At 25.6% G+C, this 6,816-nt stretch overlaps 1 long non-coding RNA gene across 1 annotated transcript; it reads right to left on the bottom strand.

The window, feature by feature from the left end:
• Nucleotides 1-351: 351 nt before the first annotated feature.
• Nucleotides 352-6,764, bottom strand: LOC136998529 (uncharacterized). Its single transcript, XR_010889108.1, has 7 exons — nucleotides 6,525-6,764; nucleotides 5,544-5,768; nucleotides 5,415-5,471; nucleotides 5,203-5,277; nucleotides 4,836-5,067; nucleotides 4,557-4,715; nucleotides 352-4,455 (listed from the first exon to the last, which is right to left on the bottom strand). It is a non-coding gene; the product is annotated as an uncharacterized lncRNA (long non-coding RNA).
• Nucleotides 6,765-6,816: the final 52 nt, after the last annotated feature.

The following is a 6,816-nucleotide window of genomic DNA, read 5'->3' as shown; positions in this document are numbered from 1 at the left end:
GACTCATTGAATGATGAATAACCAACGCAAAACTCATATACGTCGTAAACAAGCATTCCTTTCTAAGGCTGGAGTTGCTAACAGCCCAGATAACATTTTGATCTTCAATGTATATACATTGCATATACATCCGTAAATATGACATATTCTGTGTACATACAATAATATATTAACGATGTACAATGGATATCGTAGATATGTACGAATGCAATGCGCTGTATGTGCATTGTATATTCATATAATATGCATGTGTATATAAAAGGTATATTCTATATACATTCGTGAGAAGTATGTGTGTCAGATAATTTATATATACAATGAATATTTATTTCATAGCCAATGCATATAAAATGTATATACATCTCTATGGATATAACATTCTATGTATATACAACGATCTACAAATGAAACACATTGTACAGATATGTACTGATATGCATTATATTTGTACATTTTAATGACATTGAATGTACATCGTTTGTAGATTACTCTTATATATACATTATATATACATAGAATATGCTATAGCCACACATGATGTACATATATTATACATAAATTTAATATCGAGTTAATATTCAATTTATATACGAAAATTACGTGTACTTCTATATATCATGCATGTACTTCTATGTATTATATATATATGTAGATACAAAAAAGTATCATAATAGGTACTTTTGTATGCATATTCTGCATATACTCTGAAATAGATAAGGAATTAAAGGTTTATGCAAAGAAATATATGTATTTACGTTTATATATATATATGCGTTTATTTATATAATACATTTATTTATATTTTAATATATTAAATTTATAAATATTACATTACAATTAAACTTTGAAGTTATTTCGAACATAAAATTAGACATTATTTCTTTGGCCAAAATATTCCATAAAGAAACTTAAAAAATAAAATTTTGCTAAATTACAATATTAAAAAGCTTGTTCTAAAAAAGTACTTTATGTATTTGAAAAGATATTCAACAGACTAAAATGTTTGTATAATATTAATTATTAATACATACATACAATATTCTGTAAACAAATTAATAAAACAATTAACTTTGTGTTTAAGTAATATTTTATAAATAAAGCAAATATAGCTACAAAAATTTTGCAAATAGATTTAGCACTTTTTATAATAAGCTTCAATTCTAACTACAAAGCAGAAAAACTTCGCGTTACCAATTAAAAAAACAAAGATTGTATATATGGATTAAACAGTAATTGTATAACACTAATAGTGTTTGTAATAGAAAAAGTAATACGTTTCCAAAAACAAAAACAAAAATTAGCGTGCTTTTTATTTATATTCTTTTTATATAATATAAATATAATTCAGATCTGTTCCAAAACTTGTCTAATCTACTTTGACATTCCTTTTTTTAAATGGAAAAAATTGAGTTTTGTTAATAGACTGGAAATTTTTTGCAAAATTTAAACAAAAATATAATTATGAACACAATGTACATAATAAGATTTTAATTTTTTATGAAGCTCAATAATCTAAACAAAATGCATGTTTTATTAATTTTTTATAAAAAGTGGATAAAGCAAATTTTTAAACGGAACGCTTTCATTATAAGTATGCATAAAGTTCTATATAAAAACGCTGAATTTTTTTCACAAATATAGATTTTTCTTCTTTTTTATAATATTTTTTATATTAATAAAGATTCATTAACATTTTAAGGAAACTACTTTATGAAAGACAATTATTGAAAAAAAGGTTCAGTTTTCATTAAAACATTGCTGATAAGAGTTGCAAATATAATTAAATTATAAATTACATTTTAATTTTTAATTATTCAATATTTAATTTGAAATTAAACTAACAATTACACTTTTTAAATTTTTTTTATAATTTTCAATTCTGATTATAAGTGTAATAGTGGGAAAGAAACGTATTGACCTCTACATGGTAGAACTATTAACTTTCTATTTATGTCATCAATAGACCACATTTCAAGTAAATTATTACTCCTTTTTATATACTGTATGTCAAAAAAAGATGAACTACATGGTTTGGAGTAAAAATCATTTTGCAAACTGTAGCTATAACCTAAGAAAACTGTTGAATTTTCATGAGTAACAAAATTTTTTATTTCAATTATTGTTTTATCTTTCAACTCTACAAATCGGTTAGCAATTCTATTAATATTTAAACAATATTCGGTAGTTTTAAGTTTTTTGTACTGAGGAGGATTACAAGTATTTATTAAAGGGCCATCAGAATGCTCTATTAACAATTCTCTAGATAAATTATCATCAGTATTCTTAGTAAATCTTAAAATATTATTCTCTTCAACGATTCGACGAACAACCTGTTGCAAGGGTTGAGAAGTTTTTCGAACCATCTTTTTTAATTTTTGCATAAAATTTTTGAATGGAAAAGCACTAAAGTTATCCAATGAACCAAATAATCTTACACAATCACTCAAGTGCAAAAAATTATGTATATTATGCGAAATAAAATCTGGACCATAGATTTGAATAGAATTAATAATAAAATATTTCATAAGCTCGTGAGCATAAGAAATAAAAGGTTCATATTTTGAATAATTATTACTAATTAAGATAGTGCTCGCCAAACTAAGTGTAATAAAATTATTGTAAACTTTAGAAGGCAGTATTTGCCTTAAGACTATTGGGCCTGTATATAGTAAAAAAAGTCTGAATTCAGTTGCTTTATATCGCTTACATTCTATTATAGATCGAGTCTTTCTTGAAAATTCACAAGGAATATATTTTTTTAGTTTGGAAAGCAAGTTAGTAATATCATTAACATCCTTTGCACATAATTTGTGAGGAGGTTTACCAAATATCCACCCATAACGTCTATTACACAGCAATCTCTTAGTTCCGCCTAACAAAAGAAGATGCATATAATCCAAGGGCACATTATCAATAATGTCAAAGCCTGGAATGTTAATAAAAAGAGTTTCACCAATGTGATGTTCTGGGTGAAGTTTATTTTTAAAAGAATCATTTGTTCTTTTTACGAAATTTTCCGTTTCAACAAAACAAATAACATTGTTAATCATTTCTCCTTCTTGATTGCATTTTGTGCAGGAAAAGTAGCCCGAATGACTTTTAACTGATAAAACAAATGATTTTGCAGGTGCATCACAGATTAACATTACAATTTTAAAATTGCATGTAATAGTCTTGATTAATATGCCATTTGTTGCTAATTTTGCACATTCATTGACAAAATCAAATAAAAAATCATTGGGATTCGGTTTTTCATTTCCATGGTAAAGAGCTACCAAGAAAACTTTATTTTTAAGAGCTTCAATTGATTTGACGGAACACAAAATAGGCCAAAATGAAATTGCAGAACTTTTACTCAAAGGTAGTCCGTCAATATTAACTGCAAGAGAAAACGTTGTGTTGGACGTTACATTAATATTATGGGTAATGCATAAAGAATTTAATGTTTCAGCTATCCCGAAATAATGAAATAAACCAGATCCCAATTTTTTACCATACAATTTGTTAGGCGTTTTTAAAAGAGTGCGAGGATCTGCCGGTAAATTGTTTGTGCAATAAGAAGGATCTTCACGTAAAATATTGAGCAGTTTTCCCAATGCAGACAAACTAACGTTGCTTTCCACAGCCCATTTAGCAATTTTTACAGATAATTGCTCACTATTTTTGGTATGAACATTATTTTCCGAACACAAACTTATATCTTTAATTGTGCTTTCAGAATTATGGGTAGGTTGTTCATTGAATGTCGAATTATCAATACCTAAATAACCAGTATTATCAGAATTACAATCAACTTCATTATTTGAGTAGCTGTAACGATTAGTTTCATCAATTTGATTCTCAACTGTTAAATTTTGAACATGAAATTGATAAGTACTATTAATAATTGCTCTCTAGAGATTGCTTAACCTTTTTTTTAATATATCGAGAACGTTTTTCTCGAAAACTTTTTTTTTCATTCATTTTTATTTTAAACACAAAACATATACTAAAAAATATTGTAAGCATTGAATGCAAAACTTGTTATCTAAACTAAACAAAAAACTATATTTTGCAATTCAACATTGCATATAAAAGAAACTACATTTTGTAGTTCAACGTTGCATACAAAAGATTTAATATTAGTTATTAAAAATTGAGAAAATGAGGTTAATTAAAACAATTTTACATATGTAATAACAATACATGTAGAAGCAGTATCACTGCTATGTCGAGACTAGAATATCAGTCTGTTCAAAAGAGAATAAGTTATACATACGTTCAGTATGATAAAAGCACATTATTTAACAAGTGCAAATAGCTACGTATCTTTGTCAGGAGTGTTGGATTGAACTTGGTTTGACTTCTTCTGTGCATTAATGTATCGATCCTTACTTCTGACGAGCCAAGCTTTTATGTGATTTATTGTCTCCAGTTCAGTGGCGCTTTGAAATTTCGAACTTTTACGAACAACATCTGAAAATCATAAAAAAAAGTGAATTATGTATACTTTCATTAAATAAGAATTTTTAACTTATGAGATTATTCACAATTTCTATTTAGTTTATAACTTTTACCTAAAATAACAGCTGCAATGCTTAAATTTTTAAATGCTTTTTTCTTTTTTGCACCTTCCCAAGAGTATAGCATTCGACTTCGTTTAGTAGTATTCTATACATTATTCTTTTAATCAACTCTTTTAAGCTGGATCCTCCTATACGACTTAGTTCTTCAGTCTAAAATATAAAAAGTTTTTTAAATAAAAGCTGTTATAGAGAGATCAATATTAAATTTTAGTACATATTTAGTCGTCATTACAAAATTCACATAAAAATTAATAGAAAATTTATTCATACCAATGCTACTTTATTATCAATTGATTTGTTAATCCAATCTTCCACTTCAATTAACGATTCTTCGTTCATCGGAAACAAATGTATAATCTTTAAAACTTCCGACCTATCATTATTTATGACAGTTTCAGTGTTTACTTTTGTACTTCTAATGAGAATGTTGATACTATCTAACATGTCACATTAACTTTTAGATGTAATAAGTTTATTTCCTTCAATACTTCCTCATAATATTCTAAAATTTGAGAAATAACAATAATTTGTCAATATTCCATATAATATATAAATGTAAATATGTGTATATAGTAAGTAAAAATATTCATAAGATATAAAGAAATAATATTATTATAAAAACATAATTTATATTTACTTGAATTTAACGACTGGTATTTTAAAAAAGCTTCTTCGCTCACTGAGTTCGTAATTGATGTAGAATTCGTAACATCTAAAATAAAATATGGTATAATATATATAATTTATAATTTACATATGAAACATATTTTTTAATAATTTGTTGTCACCACATATATATTAGTCAACAACGTTTTATAACTACTATTTTTCATAATTAAATGTACTCACTGTTTTCATTTTTCTCTGTACTTTTATCTTCATTCACAGTAATCAGCTGGGAAGTGTCTATCAAAGGAACCACATATATATGTATAAACAGTTTAATTGTGTACTTTATTCATACATAATAATATTTACCATTCACTGATTTCCTTGACTTCAGAAAAGATGTGATGGGGTAAATATTTTCATCGTTTGAGTTATCATCTAATGATGTATCAGTATCTGAGAATCGTTTATTTTGATTTTTATTATCTTTTTGCTTTTTTCACATCCGTTTTCTCTTAATGTCTTCGTTATGTGAAGAAAGTTCATTAGTAGTTTTAGCTTTATTTGCCTTTTTGTTGGCAATTTTTAAATCATCTAAACAAAAAACGTTTTCAAAAAGTCACAATTATGTAATGAATTATGCATACAAAATCACACATATTAAAAGAATTCTGCACTCCTGTAATGATGAATGTTTATAAAGTTTAGCTATAAATATATTAAATTGATATTAAAGCTTGCAGTCTACACATCAGAATATATATTGATGGAGTAAATGAAAAAAGAAAATGAGAATGTGGTCGAAAAAAGAGTTATAAGACATGAAAAAAATAAGGTTGGGAAAAAATAGTAGATTTTTGTCTCACAACCTCACAGTGTTGAATATTAAACTGATCAATCCATAATATATTAAAGAGTAAGAGTAAGACAGGTCAGCATTTGGAAGAAACAAATATGGTGCATTAGAAATAGAGCAATTAAGAAAAGAAAAGAGAAACATATATATAATGGAAATATTAAAAGAAAGAAACATTAATCATTAATATCCAAAAACAAGTAAAGTTTAACTGTATTTATCTATACCACTATAATGCTAGTAAAACATACATTGTAAATAAATAAAGTCACATTGAATTGCATAATTATAAAAAATATAATTTAATAAAATAAAACTTAATTATAAATTCCCTAGTTATTAATTACAATATTTTTAAATTAGGATCCATATAATTTGCAAAATAAAAATTTTATCAATTAATTGAAAACATAAATTAATTATTTGTAACCCTACAAATTTTAAAATCAAGCTATCCAATTACTTAAATATTTCCGATTAAACCAAATTTTTACCATATTGTCCTAAGATTACAGCAGGATATGTTTTCCATAATGAACGATTTGGAGCGTCCTGATTTTTTATCTTTTCTTCAATGATAGAGCTACTGCAGGAATCTAGTGGCCAATAACACATCAAAGTTTTTTCACAATACCAATTTTTTGGTACAGCTTCAACAGTATTTTCCAAATGAAATTTAACAACGAGCCAGGGCATCTTGAAGTATTCTATAATATTTTCTCATTAATATATTGCTTTCGCTTTTCGCTTTTTAGTATAGATTAATCCTTATCCCCAATAATAAAA

The sequence above is a fragment of the Linepithema humile genome, chromosome 3, assembly GCF_040581485.1.
Source record: "Linepithema humile isolate Giens D197 chromosome 3, Lhum_UNIL_v1.0, whole genome shotgun sequence".
In the NCBI taxonomy this organism is placed as follows: domain Eukaryota; kingdom Metazoa; phylum Arthropoda; class Insecta; order Hymenoptera; family Formicidae; genus Linepithema; species Linepithema humile.
This window is presented reverse-complemented; position numbering and strand designations above follow the sequence as displayed.